The sequence below is a fragment of the Dipodomys spectabilis genome, unplaced genomic scaffold, assembly GCF_019054845.1.
Source record: "Dipodomys spectabilis isolate Male_0828 unplaced genomic scaffold, ASM1905484v1 ptg000092l, whole genome shotgun sequence".
Lineage (NCBI taxonomy): Eukaryota > Metazoa > Chordata > Mammalia > Rodentia > Heteromyidae > Dipodomys > Dipodomys spectabilis.
The window spans coordinates 7,621,548-7,643,134 of record NW_024870769.1 but is presented as its reverse complement, the minus strand read 5'-3'; the positions used below and the strand labels follow the sequence as shown (position 1 = coordinate 7,643,134).

Genomic DNA, 21,587 nt, shown 5'->3' with positions numbered 1-21,587 from the left:
AGCGAGTCACAAAAGGGTCCAAAGTGTCAGGTGCTTCTAATCTGTCGCAGGGAGACTACAGCAGAGAGAGCTGACCTCCTCCCCCCGCCCCCCCCCCCCGCCCCGCCCCCAGATCTTTCCAGGGAGTAGCGTACACTGGGTCTTCACACTGTACCCCTTCCCCCGTTTACTGCCCCCTGTTCGTGGCGGGTACACCCACACAGCTGGCACCCCACCTCAGAAGGCACTGTTCCTGAGAACCAGTGCCTGCCCGCCCACGGAGCCAGACTCCCCTGAGATCCCAAACAGCAGGCTGTCTCCTCCTCCAACTCTGTGTACTCTTAGCATCCCGGGGAAGTACGGAGGGGAATGGCCACTGTCCCCTCCATCCCTTCAAAGGTCTTCCACGGCCCCATTGTGGGCAGATGTCAACAGTCTGACTACTATGATCGACCTCAGGCACTGGCAATAAACCTGGGCGAAAAGTCCAGATACCTGTGCTCCAGCCCCAGTGCTGACACGCACGAGGAGTTGGGTGACCTTGGGCAAGTCACTGTAGATGTCGATGTCTAGAGTTGACTTTCTCACCCAGGGGGGAGGGGAGGTGTTGCTGTCCTTATGTCCAAAGTCACCCCCCCCCCTCCGGCTCTGCGATCACCTAGGTGCTCTTTACTTCACCGCAGCCCCCTCCCCCTGCGAGACCCCAGTCTTTTGTTCTGGGGGTGACGCGGGGTAGGGGAGGAGGGCTTCTCAGAGGACCCGGCGGAGAAGGCCTTGGTTTCAGAAGCTGCTCATGGGAGAGTGGGGTCCTGGGAAGTCACCAGGCAACCCCGTGGGGGGCACACGACCGGACCGCGTTCGGCCCAGCCCCCCCACCCCACCCCGGACAGCGTGGCAGGGGGCGGGTGGCCGACGCGCGCGGCGCCCAGGCTGGGGGAGCGGAGCCTGGCGGGGGTCCCCTCGGCACCGATACGCTCCCCTCTCCCCTGCCTGCCCCCAACCCGGGACCTCGCCACCTCGGGACCGGCCAGAGCCGCGGCCCCGACCCCCACCCCATCCCGCGCGCCTTCCCCCTCCAGGCACCGACCTGGACTCGCGCACCGGCTGACAGCCGGGCCTGGACCAGCGCTCCGGCGGTGGTCGTTCCTGCCGCCGCCGCCGCCGCTACCTCTTCCCGGCTCCCGCCTCCGGGCTCCCGGCTCCGGGCTCCGTCCCGCAGCCGCCGTGGCCGGCTCTGCCGGTGCGGGCGGGCGGGCGCGCGGCGCTCGCTGGGGGCCGCGGTGGTGGCGTCCGGCTCGCTGCGCCGCGCTGCGCAGCGCTCGCTCGCTCGCTCGCTCGCGGCCACCCGCTCCCGGGCTGCCGGGACGCGGAGGCGGGGCCGCCCCCACCTGCTCGCAGGCTCGGCCCAGAGCCACCGGCGCGGCGCGCAGGGACGCGGCTGGGCGAGCGGGGTCGCTCTGGCACCGAGAGGCGTGTCCTAGCCGCGCGGCGCCCCGCCCAGGTACGGAGTCCAGGACCCGAGCGCCCCACGCAGGGGCCCAGCCCCACCTCTGTGGGGACACACTACTCGGATTTTATGACACTTTTTTTTCCTTCTGAGTTATCCTCCAGGCAAAAGCAACAGGGACAATCCAGAGAACTGGAGAGCTTTTGGCGCTAAGGAGTTCAATGTTCTAGAAAGGAAAACTAACCCAGACCACGTAGGGGGTGATCAAGGATCTAGCGAGGCACATAGAGGGGGCCTCTGATCCCAACTTGGGGTACAGGACAGAGAAGGCGTCTTGAGGAGTTGATGTCACTGAGGTGAACTAAATAAAGGGTAGGGAGAGAACACAGCCACAATCCTGTGCCTGTAATCCTGCCTACTCAGGAGGCTGAGATCTGAGGGAAGAGGTTCGAAGCCAGCCTGGGCAAGGAAAGTCTGTAAGACTCTTATCTCAAATGACCAGCCAGTGGAGCACCACAAGCCAGACGTGGAGCTGTGGCTCAAGTGGTAGTCTGCTAGCCTTAAGGGGGGAAAAGCTCAGGAAAAGTGCCCTTGCCCTGAGTCCAAGCTCCAAGATGGGGGGCGGGGGAGGAAGGAGAGTAGGAAGGGGGAGAGGATGTCCAGCAAATCCTTGTCCCGTTTCATATTCTGATACTCGGAGGATGCAAGACTACCTGTGAATTGCACCAGGTGCAGTGACTGATGGCTGGGTCAATATCTCCTGTCTCCTACGTTCGGAGCGTTCCTGCTAGCTAAGGATATGATTCTGGACTCTTGATTCAGTCTTTCAATACAGGAGCCAGAGGCTTACAGAGCCTGTGGAGTAGTGACTCAGAGACTCTTAAGTCAAAAGGTATGAAGAGAAGGCCTGGACCCAGTGTAGGAATGCAGGTGAGCCTCAGCCTCAGTGCCAGCAGGGGGATTTCACCCAGGGATGGCGAACTGTCTCCAGGTTCAGATTTTGTGGCAGCTGCTATTTTGAGCATCCTTCAGCTACTTTCTTAATTGCTTCTGTTTATAGCCTGATGGTATGTGTAGGCTTATGTTTACAGCAAGGACTAATTCTACAGTCACACTGCCTTCCACTCCCGCGTTACCAAGAACATGGGCTTTTTCTTTTGATTTAGGTCAAGAAGTTTAAATGAGCAGTGGAGATGGGTGAAAAGATGCTCCCCCATGTCTTCTGCTCCTCCTGTCCTTTGCTCCTTTAGAGCCATGATATATGATCACAGATAGGAAACCCAAAGAACATACTCCAAATAAGTATTATAAAAACAATTTTTCATGAATGACTACTACATTAAAATAAGTCCAAGACCTTACCCAGGGAATATCCTTGGGGCTTCTAATATTCACGTTCATGAACTAGATAATACCTTATTTAAATAGAAATACTTTATTTAATTTCATGAAATAAATAAATTCACTAAATAACTGCTAGTGCTCTGATCGAGAAAGGAAGTGAAGATGCATTGGCAGAGAAGACATTTCCATGGCCTATCACGTTTTCTGCTGGGTCCTGTACATATGAACGTTTGTTTATCTTAGGAGATAGATAGGTGCTGCTGTACCTAAGGAAATTTCTTCCTAAAAATACTTGGTCTAAACCTTTTAAAAGGCAGAAGCTGGTGGCTTATGCCTACAACTAGGTACAGAAAAGGCTGAGATTTGAGGATCATGGTTCAAATCCAGCCAAAGCAAGAAAGTCCATGAGACTCCTATCTTCAATTAACCACTAAAACACCAGAAATGGTACTGTGGTTCAAGTGAGAAAGTGCTATTCTTGAGCAAATGAGCTCAGGGATAGTGTTTAGGCCCTGAGTTCAAGCCCCAAGACCAGCATACATAACATACACACACACACACACACACACACACACACACAATTTTTTTAAGCGTAGTCCAAAGGAATGGGAAAGTGATAAATGAAGAGTCTGAAAAGTGGGGATATTTGGTGCTGAAAGTTCACAAGGCTTTATTTACATTCAGGTGCTTATATCTTATATCCATATATAGCATCTAGTTTCTATGAATATTCATAGAAGATAAATTCATGAGGATTTATTCATACCAGGCTCCATTAGGATGCGTATAACTTCATAAAGGCATTGGTTCTTCCTAATGGGTGATATTTATTCAGTGGCAGATCTTGTGAGTCATGTTCTAAAGAGCCTAGCCACTCTTTCTCCTTCTCAGCAGATGGAATCCAGGGTCATGACAAGTCAAAGACTATCATAAGAATTCCATCCATCTCTTATCTCTACCCAGATTTTCTTTTAGCTAAGAAAGTCATTGACCTGGTTCCTGGCCAATGAGTTGGAGGAAAGGGTTGGCTAGTAGGCTTCTGAAAAATCTTTTTCAGCGTCTGCTCTTCCATATTCCACTCTCTTTATACCTCAAAGGCAAATGAGATGACTAGTGATGTCGCAAACAGATTATGACCATAAGACAATGGATGTGAAGTCTAAATGCCAATATGGCCAGGAAGGGAAAGAAGAATGCTATGTGTATTAGGTGCATAAACCAAAGTTAGCAGCTGGATACTACTAGATTATTTCTTAGATGAGAAAAATAACTAACATTTGTTTAAGCCACTGAGATTGGTTTTCCTAAACTTGCAGCCAAATGTTTTCTAATGGGTGCAGTGACCTAGTAAAGGGCAAACTCTCCCTCTCATTACTCATCAAATGCCTGCAATAGCATACCTTTCACTTATTCTACTTGCATCACCCATACTTGCAAACATATATTTATATCCGCTGTAACTTCTGATGCACTAGACTGGAAGTTGCTATAAAAATCCAAACCATTTTCCTATGTACCTTTACTTCAATTCCTCAAATGTTTATAGTTCAGCTTTTTCTGGCGATAGTGCCCTGGTGGTGCCAACATTGCAAAGATAGATTCACAGCTTTTCCCCCAGGGAGCTAACAGCATAGTAGGTAACACATACTTGTAAACAGAACATTGCAATTCCACTTAATAGTGGAATCTGTTCTGGACAGAGAGCTAAGACCAAAGAAATGGTGGATCCTTTTGTGGAAAGGAGGTGGACAAAAGTGATACCTAAGAGCTTCCATGGTTGGACAGGAATTTCTCCATGCCAGAAACTGAGTTTTAGGTTTAGAAAGTGAACGTGTTCACAGAGACAAAACTGCTCTAATCCTTTCTGAGGATGCACTCCCTTTACTTAATTCCTACTAGATGCCACCTTTTAAGAGTCCCATCAGTCGAGTGTTGGTGGCTCACTCCTCTACTCCTAGCTACTTGGGAGGCTAAGATCTAAGGATCCACAGTTCAAAGCCAGCCTGGGCAGGAAAGTCTGTGAGACTCTTATCTCTGATTAACCACCAGAAACCAGGAAGTGGCACTGTAGCTCAAAGTGGTAGAGTGCTAGCCTTGAGTGAAAAAGCTCAGAGATAGTGCCCAGGCCCTGAGTTCAAGCCTCATGACTGACAAAAAGCAAAAGAACAAAAAACAAAGAGTCCCATCACCTGAATAGTACTACACTGAGGACCAAGCTTATACAAACCACAGCAGCTGGTCCCTCTGCAACATGCTACTTTTTCTCTCCTAAACTATGTATACTGTGACCAAAGATCATCTTGAAGCCCACAGCTAATTGTATTAACTTCCATTATTGGTAGTTCAGGAATTTCACTTTGCTCATATGAACAAAAACCAAGATCCTGAGCGCTATGTGACGATCTTCGCTGACCCACCCTCCAACACAACTTTTTCAGCTCTTACCCTCTATTTCTGTAGTCCAGCCATGTTGATCAATTTTCAAAGCTTTGAACCAGTAACATTCTTCTGTATCATAGGCCTTTGAACGAGTTCTTCCATCCTTGTAGAGAACACCTCATGGATGACCTCCTCTTTATATTTTCTGAACTCAAACTCAGTCATCACTTACTTTGATTTCAAGTCGATCCATTTGTTCTATCATACATTCTTTTTTAAAATTATTAATAAGTTTTTTATTGTGAAAATGCCATACAGAGGGGTAACAATTACATGAGCAAGGTAATGAGTACATTTCTTTGATATCATACATTCTTTGATATCATACATTCTTATAACCTCCCATATCTTTCTTTTTGTAGCATATACTACAGTTGTAATGGTAACATTATGCATTTCATAGTTTGAATAACATCTGTCCTTCAGATTAGACCAGGCTATCCATGACCTTGAAACCTATCTCTTATCATTATAACTTTTTCTCTCACCACTCAGATTTAATATGTGGAAAAGGACAGGGTGGTATAGGAGCTTTGAGCTGTAACTTTTAGCTTTTAATACCAACTTTAGTATTCAACATTTACATAAGTAAAATGCACCCATTTTAAGAGCATAGTTTAATAAATACTGTCAAACGTATACATTGGTGTAACCATAGCCTTTGCCAAGGTATAAACTGTTGCTATTACCCAAGTAAGTTCCTGGTGTCTCTTTGTCATCAGTCCCTGTCTCCAGCCGACAGCCGCCATAGATCTGATACTGTGAGTTACTTTTGTCTTTTCTTTTCTTTTTTGTTTTGCTGGTCATGGGGCCTGAATTCGGGGCCTGGGCGCTGTCCCTCAGCTCTTCAGCTCAAGGCTAGTGCTCTACCACTTGAGCCACAGTGTCACTTCTGGCTTTTTCTGCTTATGTGGTGCTAAGGAATCGAACCCAGGGCCTCATGCATGCAAGGCAAGCACTCTACCACTGAGCCACCTTCCCAGCCCCTGTCCTTTCTAAAGCTTTGTATTCTAGAATCATACATGAGACTCTGAGATTCTTTCATATGTTCAGTGTAGTTTATTTATTTATTGGATCAATGTGCCAATATTTATCTACTCACCTATTGGTGGACATTTAGATTATTTCCAGTTTTAGAGTATTAAAATATAGATATTTTGAATATTTGTGTAATAGCCTTTTTTGGATAAACAGTACTATCTCTTTTGGACAAATAGCAGTTTGATTTTAGGAGTCAGTAGCAGTTATTTTCTTTTCTTTTTTAGTACTGGGGATCAAGCCCATGGCGTTGTACTTGCTAGGAAAGTGCTTTGCCACTGAGCTATATTCCAACCCATCATTAGCATTTAAAATAATAGATATAGTCTTGGAACCACAATGAGATGCTACTTTACATTCACAAGATGGCCATAAACAAAAAATGGAAAAATAACCAGTATTGAGGAGGATGTCAGCAAGTTGGATCCCTTACCCATTGCTTGTACTAACATAGTTCAGCTGCTATGAAAAACATTTTGGCCCTTTATCTCAAATTAAACAAGCTCTATCCATATGATCCAGGAATTTTACTCTTGCTCACATAGTAAAAAGAATTGAACACAGGAGTTCAAACAAAAATGTGTACAGCAGTTCCTCCTTCTCTATGGAGGATACATCCTAAGATCCCAGCGGAGTTTCTGAAAGCCTAGTAGTACTTAAGACTATAAACACCATCCTTTTATCTGTGATAATAGGCACAGGAAGAGAGCAGCAATAACAATAGGATAAGGTATTTATAACAATATACTATACTAAAATCATTAATATCGATGATCTTTGCTTCAAGCTATTATTTAATTATAGTGAGCTATATGAACACAAGCACCTTAAAACTTACAAATTGTTTTATTTCTAGAAACATCTATAAAATATTTTTTGATTGCTGTAGATGATAGGTAACAGAAATTTCAGAAAATGAAATGATGGATAAAGAGGAACTACTGTATATGAATTTTCATAGAAGCATTATTCATAAGAGCCAAATTTCTATCAACTGATATAATATAACTATATAATCAAATATGACTCAATAATAAAACAGATCAAAGTATTGACACATATATTACAGTATGGATGGATTTTGAAAATGTACTGAGTAAATCAAGAAAGATTGGTTCCATTTATACAAAATATCTGACCAGGCAAATACAGAAAGAAAGAAGTAGCTGCTGGTGCTGGAGTAGTGATTTATACACTTTAACATAGTTTAAAGAATACAATAAAAATATATTTTAAAAAATACAATTTTCATTATATGTATTTTACCAGAATAATATTTTTTTAAAACGTTAGAAGGGTCAGATAGTTTGAGACAGTAGCTGCCACACTTGGGGAAAGCTGTTTTTAAGACATCACAGTGAATAGGAACTCTTGTCAGACAGAAGGCAGGTCTGAGTCTTCTGTAGTGCTGGGGCACAGTGAAGAGGCATAGCTTGCTATCATGAGAGTTAAGGGTCACAGCAATCCCACGTTTGTGCAGTTACCTAAACCATCACAAACAAGGCTGCATTAAAGTTACCAGCACAACTCTGTTTATCACAGCATTATTTACAATAGCTAAGATATGGAACCAACACAGATGCCCCTCAGTAGATGAATGGAGCAAGAAAATGTGGTATATCTATACACTGGAATTCTACACCTCCATCAGAAAGAATGACATTGCCCCATTTGTTAGGAAATGAAAAGACTTGGAAAAAATTATATTAAGTGAAGTAAACCAGGCCCAAAGAAACATAGGTCCCATGGTTTCCCTTTTTTGCAATAACTAGTAAATGTCTAGGACAAGTAGAAAGGGTCAAAAGGTATGTACATATGACCAGATAAGATGATGTTAAGTGAAATGAACCCCAAGACAGGGACAAAAGTGTTGTTTTCTTTCTTGCTATTGTTTTTAACATATTTAAAATATACCATGTGATTTTTTTTTGTTTCTCTTGTATGTTCTTCCCTCCTGGTATAACCCATTTTCACTCTATTTGATGTCGATGCCTGCATGTTGTATATACATTTTTCTAATTTGGGGAGGGGTAGGGAAATAACAAAATGCTGAAATAAGGATGCAGGTTGAACCATTGTAACAATGAGATATACAAGACACTATGTTGAAAACAAACTTTACAACTTGGGGGGGGGGGGGAAGGGAGCAGTCGGGGGAGGGGAGTGGGAGGGAAGGAAGGTTAGTAGGGGAAAAACAAAGGAGGGGGTAACAATGCTCCATAAGAAATGTACTCACTACCCTACTCATGTAACTGTAACCCCTCTGTACAGTATTTTTTTTTTACAATAAAAAACATTAAAAAAGAGTTAAGGGTCAGAGACTTCATCACTGAACCCCAGCCTGAGGCTATGTGGTTTCCTAGGCTTAGAAACTTGACTTCAGAGTATGTTATATTCAAAGGTGAGCAGGCAGGACTTAAATAGCAACTCTGTGCCAATGGGAGTTGAAGGAGGGGATAATTCACTCTTTGTGGCTGCAGCTTGGTCCCATCACACTGCCTTCAAAAGCTCTGTCATTACAGGGTGCATTGAGACTCAGACGAGGTTCAGATCTCCTATCTCACTTATGGAGTGAGAAGAGAGAAAAACTATGGAGAACACAGGCTTTACTGAACAGGCAGGGAAAGAGGAATCAAACTGGAAGGTTGGAGAGAAAGGAGAGAGACAGACACAGACAGAGAGACAGACAGAGAGAGACAGAGAGAGACAGAGAGAGAGAGAGAGAGGAACACAGAGGAAAGAGGACCACAAAAAAGTCAAAGGTAGAAAAACTGTAACTCATAGTGTCTTGCTGCATGGAAGTGTCATATTTAATGACAACAGGACTAGATTATCAGTGCAAACTCAGCATGGTGGGTCAAGCCAAAGCCTGATCTTGAAGGGGTGAAATGTAGAAAGGAACAGAGGAAGTACAGAACACATATCAGTATATACTTGTTTTCTAAACACTTTGACAAGAGAAGGAAACAGCCTGGACCATATCCACCAGAAGAATCAAGAATCACAAGAATGAACAATTTGTTGGCTAAGAAGAACGATGGGTGAAAAGGTTTCAGGACTTAGGGTTATAGGGGAGCTCTAAATGAAGTGAGGAATTCTCTGAAATGCCTCTGATCTCGGAGAATCCACAAAGGATTCATTAAACAAGATTTTACCAAATTTTCAAGATGATAGGGTCTTCTAAGTAAACAGCATAAAATAGTATACCAAACCTGAATTTTAAAGACAAGAGATGGGGATTTAAACTGTCATCAAGTACCTGTATGATTTTCATTACATCAATAGCTTATTGGACCCTCAAAATCTTTCTTCTTTCATCTATAAAGAGGATGCAATGGTGTCTGTTGGGTCTCAGAGTCATTACCAGAAGACTAGAGGTGGATTCTGTGAAGTTCATGAAATTAAATGGACTTCATTGTGCTATTAAAGGTTGCAGAAATGTTCAAGACTTTATCTATTTTATTGTATCATGTTTTTAATTCCTATTCATTCATTTAAACACCTACTCAGAGATCATTATTATTACAAGAGAATTGTTCTTGCTAACAGTTCCCAAGTTACAATCTTCTTTAATGCTATTTCAGAATATTTCTGTGTGAATAGAAGGGACAGTCAATGCAGTGTAGGAACAAGAAGTGATGAATGCTTCCTCACTTCTCTTCAGGTCAGAGGTCTCCTAAGAAGATTACTTTTCTTTTTTCAGATTATTGTTATTATAATTTATTATCTTTGTGGAGTTGTACAAAGAGATTTCAATTCCACATGTCCATTTATGAGTACAATGCATCTTGATCATTGTCACCCTGTTCGTTATTTTCCCCCATCTCTCTCAACCACATTCCTCTCTTAGTTATCCTAGTTTCGTTGCCAGATTAGTTCAGCTCTTGCATAGTTTGTGTGATTTATTATCCACAAGAAAACAACTCTTAGCTTCTTATAGAAATGTACAATTTATAAAGGGCTTATCTCATGATATCACAAAGGTCCTGAGCATGAACTGAAGATTTGACCACAGTATTTGATGATAAAAAGGCACCCAGAAGAAAATGGGCTTTTCACCTGAGGGCTGGTGAGAAGGGGGGTGAATTGACACAAATTCTCTATCCTGCCACCATATCACAAGACTGTCCTCTTAGTGACCAGCACAGGACTTGTGACAAGCACGTTTCTTTTTTTTTGGGGGGGGGGGGACTGAACTCTGGTCATGGGGACTGAACTCTGGGCCTGGGCGCTGTCCCTCAGCTCTTCAGCTCAAGGCTAGCGCTCTACCACTTGAGCCACAGCACCACTTCCGGCTTTTTTCTTTTTGCTTATGTGGTGCTAAGGAATCGAACCCAGGGCCTCAGGCATGCAAGGCAAGCGCTCTACCACTGAGCCACCTTCCCAGCCCCACAAGCACGTTTCTTAAAAGCATCACTGGATTCATGACCTGTAATGTCTCAATGATTCCTGCCCACTGTGACCTCCATCCAATCATAATGGAAGCCATTTTAAGAGGATTCCCTCTTCCTTCTGCATTGTTTCTCCTTGAGTTCTAGCCCCTCACATTCTGCCCTCCAGACACGTTCTGCTTCTTGTCATCTCCTTTGACATGTTGGAGTCCAGGCCTAGTCAGTTACCATCTCCAGGCTGAGCTCACTGGCTCCCCATTGCTCTGTTCTTCCTTTCCAATCCTTCCCTACCTCACAGCCACAGTAATTATTCAAAAGTAAAACTTCATCCTCCTAACTCATTTGCTTAAAATCTTTCTCCATTTTTTTTTGATCTCAAAACACAACTCAAATAATTTAGTCTTGTTAATAAAGACTACTAAGACATGCCCTTCAATTTTTTTCTTCTGTACTTTCCTCCCAGTATCACACTATGCTTCAACTGTCCCAAAGAAGAGGGGCACTTTGGTTCTTTGTATGGACTCCTGACTTTGCCTTCATCCAATTCATTTCCTCATCTCAAAACGCCTTTTTTGCTTCTTATTTCCTGGAGAACAATGGTTACCTACATAAGAAAGCTCTCTGAGCCCTCATGGCAGACCAGGGCTTCTTTGAATACTCAGTACCCTTTTCCCCTGTTCTAGTTCAGCACTTATAGAATAGTTCTGAAACTAGCTTCTATATCCTGGGGAGTGGAAATGTCATTGTCCTAGTACCACTAATACTTAGCACATTAGGTTTCACACAATAAGTCAACACTCAAACATTGAAAGCTGTGCAGATGCCTATAAACCTAGCTATCCGGGAGCCTGAGATTGGGAGGATCAGGGTTTAAGGCCAGCCAGGTCAGAAAACTATTCATGAGACCCCTTCTCAACTAAGAGCAATCCCTGGGTGGCAATCATTCGTGATCATAACCTAAAACTGGAAGTCTAAAATAGGTGCAGTGCAGCCCAGAAGCATGCCCTCACAGGAAACTAGATTCAATCTCAAAAAATTTCCAGCACACAAAGGCTGGAGATGTGGCTCAGCTATTAGAATGGCTCCCTACAGGGCAAGCATGAATTACTGAGCTCGAAGCCCAGTACCTACCTGCAAACAAACAAACAAGCAAACAATAAAAAACCCATCTTGAATTATTAAGTTAACAAAAGCAGCATCTTGCCCACCTTCATAGGTACAGGAAAAATCATGGAGCAGAAAGACCACAGATCAGAGATGACAAGCTAGCTAAATAAACCAGAGGCTTTGTTTTTCTGTTGGTGAGAAAGAACTCCCAGCTATAATCTTACAATATGAAATTATGCAGTGATTGAATATGAACACTCTGTTTCTCAGCATTCCAGAGTTCAGTGTCTACTTTGTAACTTTTACTGTTTCTCTCTCCCTTTCTTTCTCTCTTTCTCTTCCATTAGTTCTTTCTTTCTCTCTTTCTCTTTCATTCTTTCTTTGCTTTCATAGTGGAGCAAGTTCTGAAAAACACCTGCACACATTCCAAATGTTAAAACAAAGCAATCTACAGAGGTCTAAAATAGACATATTCTAGATGTGTTCATATATCCTACACAGACTTGCTGTTTGCAGTTCTTGACTGTTCAAGAAAGTGCTGGTGTGTTCTACACGTTAAAATGATTATAGAGAATGGAATGTGACCCACTACTCCTTTTCCTTCTCCCTTATTTGAAAAGTGGGTCCACCAGTTGACCTAACCTGACCTACTTTAGTTACTCAGTTCTCAAGGAGAAATCTTTGTCTTTTTCTTTCCACATCTAACTCTAGTGTTGTATTTTCTCTTGTGCCTTTATAAAAGGCAGCAAGTTCAAATATAATGTTGGCTGGTGTGCTATCTTGACATTTCAAGTCTTGGACCCCAGGCTGGTATGCGCTGAATAGAAACAATGTAGAGTTGGAGGAAGATATCGTGCCATACAGAAAGAACAGCATGCATATCTAATGGCATTGCTCACAAGGTTTCTACAGCTTAGAAAAAAGTGATGACAAGTGGGAAAGGCTTAAAAGGAGATGATCAAATAACCTATACTACCAACCTATACTACCAATCAGCTGAACATATCCTTCTTCTTGGTTGTTTAAACAGAGTAATCAAGAATCTCTTAGTGAATAAGGGAGGTGTAATGACCCTGGAGAAAATATAAAACACGAGCAGTGGAAGTGGCGCTTTGGCTCAAGTGGTAGAGCACTAGCCTTGAGCTGGAAGAGCTGAGGGACAGTGCTCAGGCCCAGAGTTCAAGCCCCAAGGCTGACCAAAAAACAAAACAAAACAAAAACCATCAGTGAAGTCAAACAAGATGATAACAAGACCACAGAATCCTGCAGAGAAAATACAAAGGAATGCACTTCTAGTACATTATATATTCCAGACCTGTGTAGATATGAACAGATAGAAAATATACTGGAAGTTCCTTGGGAACACTAAAGAATTGTTCATTGTCTTACAAAGGAAAGGAATGGAAGGGATAGGAGTAATCAAACTCTTAGAGCAAATCTAATGATAGCCAATATTTATTAAATATTTCCTGACTCTGTATCAGGCACTGCTCTCAACATATGAGTCATTTCCTTGGGTTTCTGCTCCTTGCCACCATCCTACTGTCTCTGAGGCCAGGCATCAATGAAGACCATTGCTGTGGTTTGAATATGCTTTGTTATCCAAGTTCCATGTTGGAAGATTGGTCTTCAGTGTAAGGTTAGTGAAAGGTAGTGGGAGTTTTATTAGGTAAAACCTGATAGAAAATGTGGGGGGGATGTTTATAGGCTCATAGAAACAGATGAATTCTATTCCAGATGGCTACTATAAAAAGAGCAAGCCTGGCTTGGTCCCATTCTTGCTTCCTCTCTCACCATGTGAACTCTCTTTTGTGTGTTTTACTGCAAAATGGCATCTACTCTGTTGAGGTGCTGCTAAGGGCTCACCTCTAAGATGTCAGCATCATAGTGTTTGGCCTTTCCAGGCAATGGAAGAATAGTGAATCAAATAAATCTATTTTCTTTATATGTCACCTAAAATCACTCATTCTCTGATAGCTACAGAAAATGGACTCATATAACCATAGAGTGGCAACTCCATTGACAAAGGCTCTTTCCTGCTCCTTTTCATTCACTCGCTCCAAACAGGGATTACACCTTATTTCTTACTCCAAATAAAAAAATAAGTTTATTCAAGTTATATTTTATTTTATTTTTTATTGATATATGTTACATGGGCGATTACAGGGTTTGGAAAACATAGAGAGTTATAAAGGAGAGACTTTCCAAATGATTTTATACAGATAATATTTTGGTGGATTTCTATGAGGTGCACCACTACATCTCTCTCTCTCTCTCTCTCTCTCTCTCTCTCTCTATTTCTCTCTCTCTCACACACACACTGCTTTTCTTGATTCATATTACATTATTAACACATTTTTTGTTATTACATAGTTCATTGGTGGTAACTGGGGAGATCAAGGATCTTGGAGCTCTGTTGAAGTTTATTCTCCATTTGATGGTTCAGTCTGGGCATGACCTCATTTTCTAGGGCACGTTGATTTCAAAATCTAGTGTTTATTCAGGGTAGGACAGAAGCCTAGTATCTACTAGGAAATGGAAAGTCTACATTTGTAAAATAAAGTAACATTTTGTTAAGGGAAATCATAGGGCAGTAAAAAGAGAGAGAGGAAGGGAATGGAGTTCAGTTGGGGCAGAATGGAATCCTCCTGCTTCTCTCCTAATTGGGTCAGTGTGGAACCCCAGTTTAGCCAGAGGAAAAGAGGAGAAGGGCTTGATTTGCTTCTTGTATTGCTCACCTGTGTCATACATGCATAAAAGATCCATTAAGGGCCTCCAGTCGCTATTTGAAAGGAGAGGAAAGCTTCCTGGGGCTCTTCAATCAGCTTTCGGAAAAAGCCAGGAGGAAAGGGACACCTGGGCTCTTGGGCACATGTGACAGTCCAGAAGAATGTTTCTTTGAGTAGCTGGATTTCTTAGTGACAAACTTTTATGGTGAGTTTTCAAATAATGCCTATCTTGGGAGAGATGTTATATTAGCTGTCACTTTTCAGATTCAATTTTGACAGATTCTTTCTCGCTACAACTATCTCATTAATGCATTTTGGCTTTTTCCTTTTATCTTTTTTTTTTCATCAACAGTTGATTGATTTTCTAAGGACCTAGGAATGTAGCAGTCTGGTGTTTGTAAACCATTCCAGAGGATCTTTTGTTTTCAGATCTTGAAATTCAGTCAATGGAAATGGGCACAAATACTCTGTGTATGTGTGTGAGGGGGTTCTTTAATGAGATTAACAAGTATTTTCTGTAGGTGCTGATATTAGCATAGGAAAACCATGGCATGATAACTTTGATTTTTTTTAGAGTCTATAACATTGGATGATAGAGATAGATATATTGACTAATAAAAGTAAGTTTAATGCAAATCAAGGTATTTATTTCCTTTAATGTTTTATATCTCTAATTCCAGTTATCTAAACTGAGTCAGTTTAGATAATTTTGTAGAGAAAGAATAGCATGGTTATTTGCATTGTTAAAAATTGACTTTTAAACAACCAAAAAAATGGATTTAAAGATGTGGCTCAAAGGACAGAGGGCCAGCCATCAGCAAAGGAGTTGAATGAAAGCATGAAGCCCTGAATTCAAGGCCCCGTACCAACAAATATGGACATGCACTCATGTGTACACACACACACACACACACACACACACACACACACACACACAGTGCTAAAATGCTTATAGGAAAATCAGAATTTCTTTGTTGTGGTTTCTTTTCCTCTTCTGCAAAGGTAACTACTCTCAACTCTTTTGGCTTTTTATATTTTACTTGTGCCAATATTTAAAAAAATATATGTTGGGCGTTGGTGGCTTACACCTGTAATACTAGCTACTCAAGAGGCTGAGATCTGAAGATCATGGTTCAAAGCCAGCCCAGGCAGGAGACCACCAGAAAACTATAAGTGGCACTGTGGCTCAAGTGGTAAGAGCACATGTCTTGAGCTGAAGTGCTTAGCAACAGCACCCAGGACCAGAGTTCAAGCCCCACATCTGACTATGTGTATATATGTGTGTGTGTATATATGTATATATACACACACACATATATACACACATATGTAGGTGTGTATATACATATATACACACACAAATTTCTGTTTCTCAGTCTATTTTAGACATTATCACTTTTTTTGCAATAGTAGAAGAGGATTGAATATTTGTAGTTGCTTCACATTTTACATTTGCTTAGTTTTCTTTGTATCTGTTGCTAAATTTCCTGGTACCTTGCTGCCATTTTTTCATTGCAAATCTCAGATGCTCCTTCTACTCTTCTTTTCCATTCTTGTATTGAATATTTTTATTAGCTTTAGGTAGTTGAACAAAGGAGTTGCCGTTTGAGAAAACAGTTTTATGAATACACTGCATCATGATCAATGTCACTTGTTTCAACATTCTCCCCCATCCTTCCCAGCCTACCCTTTCACTCACTTTTGTTAATTTTTTAGGATATGCATTGTAACTATTCTGCCAGTTAACAAAGCAGTTTGTGTATATATAATGCATCTTGATCTGTGTCATCCCTTCAACATTTTCAGCTTCTTTGATTGATCTGTCCTTTTCTCTTATTAATTTTGTTTTATACAATGAATTCTTGGCTGCATTCTTACCCTTCTCCTCTTCATTCATTATGCCTCTTCCATCGACACCCTGCCCCCTTGTGCAAGTACCCATATCCTGATACTTACTTAGATGCCCATCAGTGGACAAATGGGTCATGAAAATGTGGCATATATTCACAATGGAATTCACCCATCAGAAAGAATGGTATCATACCATTCACAAGGTCATGGAAAGACTTGGAAAATATTGTATTAAATGAAGTAACTCAGACCCAGAGAAACAAAGGTTGCATAGTTTCCCTCATATGTGTTAGCTTGAATGTATCTATAAATCTATAAGTAAACAAACTGGGTGGTATGCAAGTGGTTATGAATGAAATAACTGAAGTATAATAGGCTATATAGAGGGCTCAAATGGTAGAATTCTTTAGAAAGACTAAGTCAAAACTCTTCTATTCTTGTCTCTTGCTCTAAATGGGTTGGTTGCTCTCATAGTCTGTCCCCCAGCAGCTTTGCTGCAGTTTATTTAATGCCCCTCTGCTGGCTCTCTTGTCTCCTGGACACCCTAACCTCTTCTTGCTTGCTTGCTTCCCAAGCACATTCTTGCAATTGTTGAGACTTGCTCACATTTGATTATAAGTTTCTCCAGATATGGAACTCAAGGATCATCCCTTAGGATATTGACAATTTTGCTTTGGGCTTTCTAGCTGCTGACTGTGTCAAGACTGCCCTTAGCCTTGTTCTTCCGTTTGTGAATTTTCTTTGGAATTTCTCTCTCTTTTTACTCCAACAATATGAAATCATGTAAGCCTGGACTTTGGTAATATACTGTTCTGCTTGGTATGGGAATGTCTGTGTGTCAGGACACAATTTCCTTATTGCCATTCCTAGTAATGTTATGTTATCTGTCTTCTGTTTACCCTTCATAGATTTCTCACTAATAAAACATTAGAACCTGTAGGATACCGCTAATTACCTACCTAAATATTTACATCCTCCTCTTCTGAAATGAAAAGCTACTTATTGATTGAATGTGGTCAAAAACTCAGTTAAAAAGAATATATTTCTCAAAAGCAATTGTGTGAGCAGGCTGAGAACAGTCAAAGAGAAACACAGGAATTGCATGAGCAGGCTTAGAACAGTCAAAGAGAATTACAGGAATTGCGTGAATGTGAGGAAGCTAATCAAAGACTAATACAGAAATTGCAAGAGCAGGATGAGAATAGACAAAGATCAATAAAGGCATTCATGGAATCCATAAACAGACATCTGAAAGAAGTCAGGGAGACCACAAATGGAATGCTGAATGGAACCCAACAGAAGGAATGGGAGTCCAAGGAAATCATAACCAATCAAGTAAGTGATTTGAGAATAAACACTCAACACCAAATTAAGGAAGTAAAGAAGTTCATACAAGATCTAAAACAAAGCTCCAACAAAGAATTTGAAGCCATCAAGGCTGACCAATTAGAAGGAAAAGAAATAAAAAACAAAATAGAAAGTCTCGAGAGTAGGTTAGACCATGCAGAAGATCGAATCTCAGGGATTGAAGACAGCCTAGATATTATAGAGAAAGAACATAAAACTATCCAAGACAAATCCAAGAGATGTGATAGATCCCTTCAATATTTGGAAGACACCATCAGAAGGCCTGATCTGAGGATAATGGGTGTAGAGGACCACCTAGAGACAGAAGTTAATGGTCTAGGAAATTTACTTAACAGGATCCTAGCAGAGAACTTCCCAAACATGCAAAAAGATAGGCCTATTCAGATACAAGAAGCTTTTAGAACCCCAAGTAGACCAGACCAGAACAGGACATCCCACAGTCACATTATAATCTGCACAGGATCAATTCAGAGCAAGGAAAAGATCCTTAAAGCTGTCAAGGAGAAAAGATCAATCACATATAAAGGGAAACCAATTAGAATCACCTCAGATTTCTCAGCAGAGACAATTAAAGCAAGAAGAGTCTGTAATGATGTATGCCATGTCTTGAAGACAAACAACAATCAACCAAGAATACTGTACCCAACTAAACTCTCCTTCATAACCGAAGGTCAAATAAAAACCTTCCATAATAAAGAAAAACAGAAACAATATATCTCCACCAAACCAGCCCTACAAAAGATACTTAAAGATATCCTATGCATAGAAAACCAACAAGACAACAATAAAGGCCAAGAAACCACATCCAAACTGAGAATCCAAGAAACATAGGAAGACCCAGTTGTTACAGCCCCCAAGAAGGTGGATAACATGGCAGGAACTACCAAACACCTCTCAGTCCTATCTCTCAACATTAACGGACTTAACTCTCCAATTAAGTGATGTAGACTGTCTAGTAGGATTAAAAAGCGAGATCCTTCTATCTGCTGCCTTCAGGAGTCACACCTTGCCCATAAAAACAAACATATTTTGAAAGTGAAAGGCTGGAACAAAATCTACCAAGCAAATGGCCCCCATAAACAGGCAGAAGTTGCAATCCTTATATCAGATAAAATAGACTTCAAATTAAAATTAGTAAGAAGAGATAAAGAAGGTCGCTACATACTAGTTAAGGGATCTCTCCTTCAAGAGGTTATTACAATTCTAAATATCTATTCACCAAACAATGGAGCACCTAAATTTGTCCAAGAAATACTACTTTCCCTCAAATCTCACATAGGTCCAAAGACATTAATTTTGGGGAACTTTAACAAACCACTATCCCCACTAGGTAGATCAACAAGGCAAAAACTCAACAGAGAAATCACAGATCTAAACAATGCATAGATCAACTAGATTTAACAGACATCTGTGGAATATTCCACCCAGTAGCATAAGAATACACTTTTTCTCAGCAGTACATGGAACATTTTCCAAAATAGACCACATTTTAGGTCACAAAGCAAACTTGTCCAAATTCAGGAACATTGAAGTTATACCTTGCATTTTTTCAGACCACAAGGGAATAAAATTAGAACTCAGCACCAAAAGCCACCAAAGAAAATCCTGTAACACATGGAGGCTGAATAACACACTGCTGAATCACGAGTGGGTCATGGAAGAGATTAGAAAGGAAATTCAAATGTTCATGATATTCAACAAAAATGAACACACAAATTACCAGCTCCTCTGGGAAACAGCAAAGGCAGTACTCAGAGGCAAGTTTATAGCTCTGAGTTCCTACATCAACAAATTGGAGAGATCTGAAAAAAACAATTTAATGAGACATCTGAACCTCCTTGAAAAAGAGCAGCAAGCTAAACCCCAATCCAGTAGACGGAAAGAAATTATTAAAATTAAATCAGAATTAAACAAATTAGAATCCAAAAAAAATAGAAAGAATCTTCAAAACAAAGAGTTGAAAAAATTAACAAAATTGACAGACCCTTAGCAAATCTTATCAGAAAAAGAAGAGAACACACCCAAATATATAAACTCAGAGATGAGAATGGAAACATCATCACAGAAACAACCAAGATTCAGAACATTGTAAGGGAATACTTCTCAAACCTTTATGCTAATAAATTTGAGAATTTGGCAGAAATGGACCTTTCCTAGCAAATATTGATATGCTGAAACTAAACCAAGATGAGTTAAGCCAACTCAACAGCCCCATATCAAGCATGAAATAGAAATAGCAATAAGAGACCTCCCATCTAAGGAAAGCCCAGGACCAGATGGTTTACAGTGGAGTTCTACAAGGCCTTCAAAGCAGAGCTCACACCAATACTCCTTCAACTCTTCAATGAAATTGAAAGGTAAAGTTCCCTACTGAACTCATTCTATGAAGCCATCATAACCCTCATCCCCAAACCAGGAAAGGACTCTTCAAAGAAAGAGAACTATAGACCCATTTTTTGATAAACATTGATGCAAAACTTCTCAGCAAAATTTTGGCCAATTGACTTCACCAATTCATGCAAAAAATCATATACCAAGATCAAATAGGATTCATTTCTGAGATGCAAAGCTGGTTCAATATATGCAAATCAATTCATATAATTCATCACATCATTAAGAGCAAGGATAAGAACCACATGGTTATCTCAATAGATGCAGAAACAGCATTTGACAAGATCCAACACCCCTTTATGATGAAGGTTATGGAAAAACTAGGAATCCATGGAACATTCCACAATACAATAAAGGCTGTATATGACAAACCTACAGCCAGCAGTATGCTTAATGGTAAAAAACTAAAGCCATTTCCTCTTAACTCAGGAATAAGACAAGGATGTCCACTTTCTCCACGTCTCTTCAATTTAGTATTAGAATGCCTAGCTACAGCAATAAGACAAGATGCAAACATAAAAGGGATCTAAATAGGGAAAGATGAAGTGAAAATTACCCTCTTTGCAGATGAGATGATCTTGTACTTAAAGAATCCCATGGACTCCACTCCCAAATTACTCAAGCTGATTCAAAACTTTGGCAAAGTAGAAGGATATAAAATTAACCCTCAAAAGTCAATGGCTTTTCTGCATGTCAACAATGAGAAAAGAGTGGCTAAAATCAGGAAAGCAACTCCATTCGTAATAGTCCCACAAAAAATAAAATACCTAGGAATTAACTTAACCAAAGAAGTGAAGGACCTCTATGATGAAAACTTGAAAAACCTGACAAAGGAAATCAAAACAGAACTTAGAAAGTGGCAAAACCTCCCATGCTCCTGGATTGGAAGGATCAACATCGTGAAAATGGCAATACTTCTCAAGGCTATCTACAAATTCAATGCGATACCTATCAGTATTCCAATTTCATTCTTCAAGGAAACAGAAGAGGCAATCCAAAAATTCATATGGAACAATAAAAGACCCTGAATAGCAAAAATGATCCTTAACAGAAAGTACAGTGCTGGAGGAATATTAATACCAAATTTCAAAATCTATTACAAGCCATAGTAATCAAAATAGCTTGGTACTGGCACAAGAAGAGACCTCAGGACCAGTGGAATAGAATTGAAAACCCAGAAATGAACCCACAGACCTATAGCCATCTAATCTTTGATAAGGGAGCTAAAAAAAATAGAATGGAAGAAAGACAGCCTCTTCAGTAAATGGTGCTGGCAAAATTGGTTAACTACTTGTAGAAAACTAAAGCTAGATCCTTATGTATCACTCTGCACCAGAATCAACTCCAAATGGATCAAAGACCTCGGAGTCAAAGCAGACACCCTGAAAACATTACAGGTTGGAATAGGAGAAACCCTAGGTCTTGTTGGCACAAGGCAAATTTTCTTAATAGAGACCCAGATACACAACAAATCCAAGAAAGGTTGGACAAATGGGATTGCAT

At 41.0% G+C, this 21,587-nt stretch overlaps 1 protein-coding gene across 1 annotated transcript in view; it reads right to left on the bottom strand.

The window, feature by feature from the left end:
• The window catches only part of Wipf3 (WAS/WASL interacting protein family member 3), a 78,385-nt gene extending 77,263 nt beyond the window's left edge, over positions 1-1,122 (bottom strand). Inside the window, 1 exon segment of the mRNA XM_042685006.1 lies at positions 1,067-1,122. The gene's annotated coding sequence lies outside the window, so the exon portion shown is untranslated.
• Positions 1,123-21,587: the final 20,465 nt, after the last annotated feature.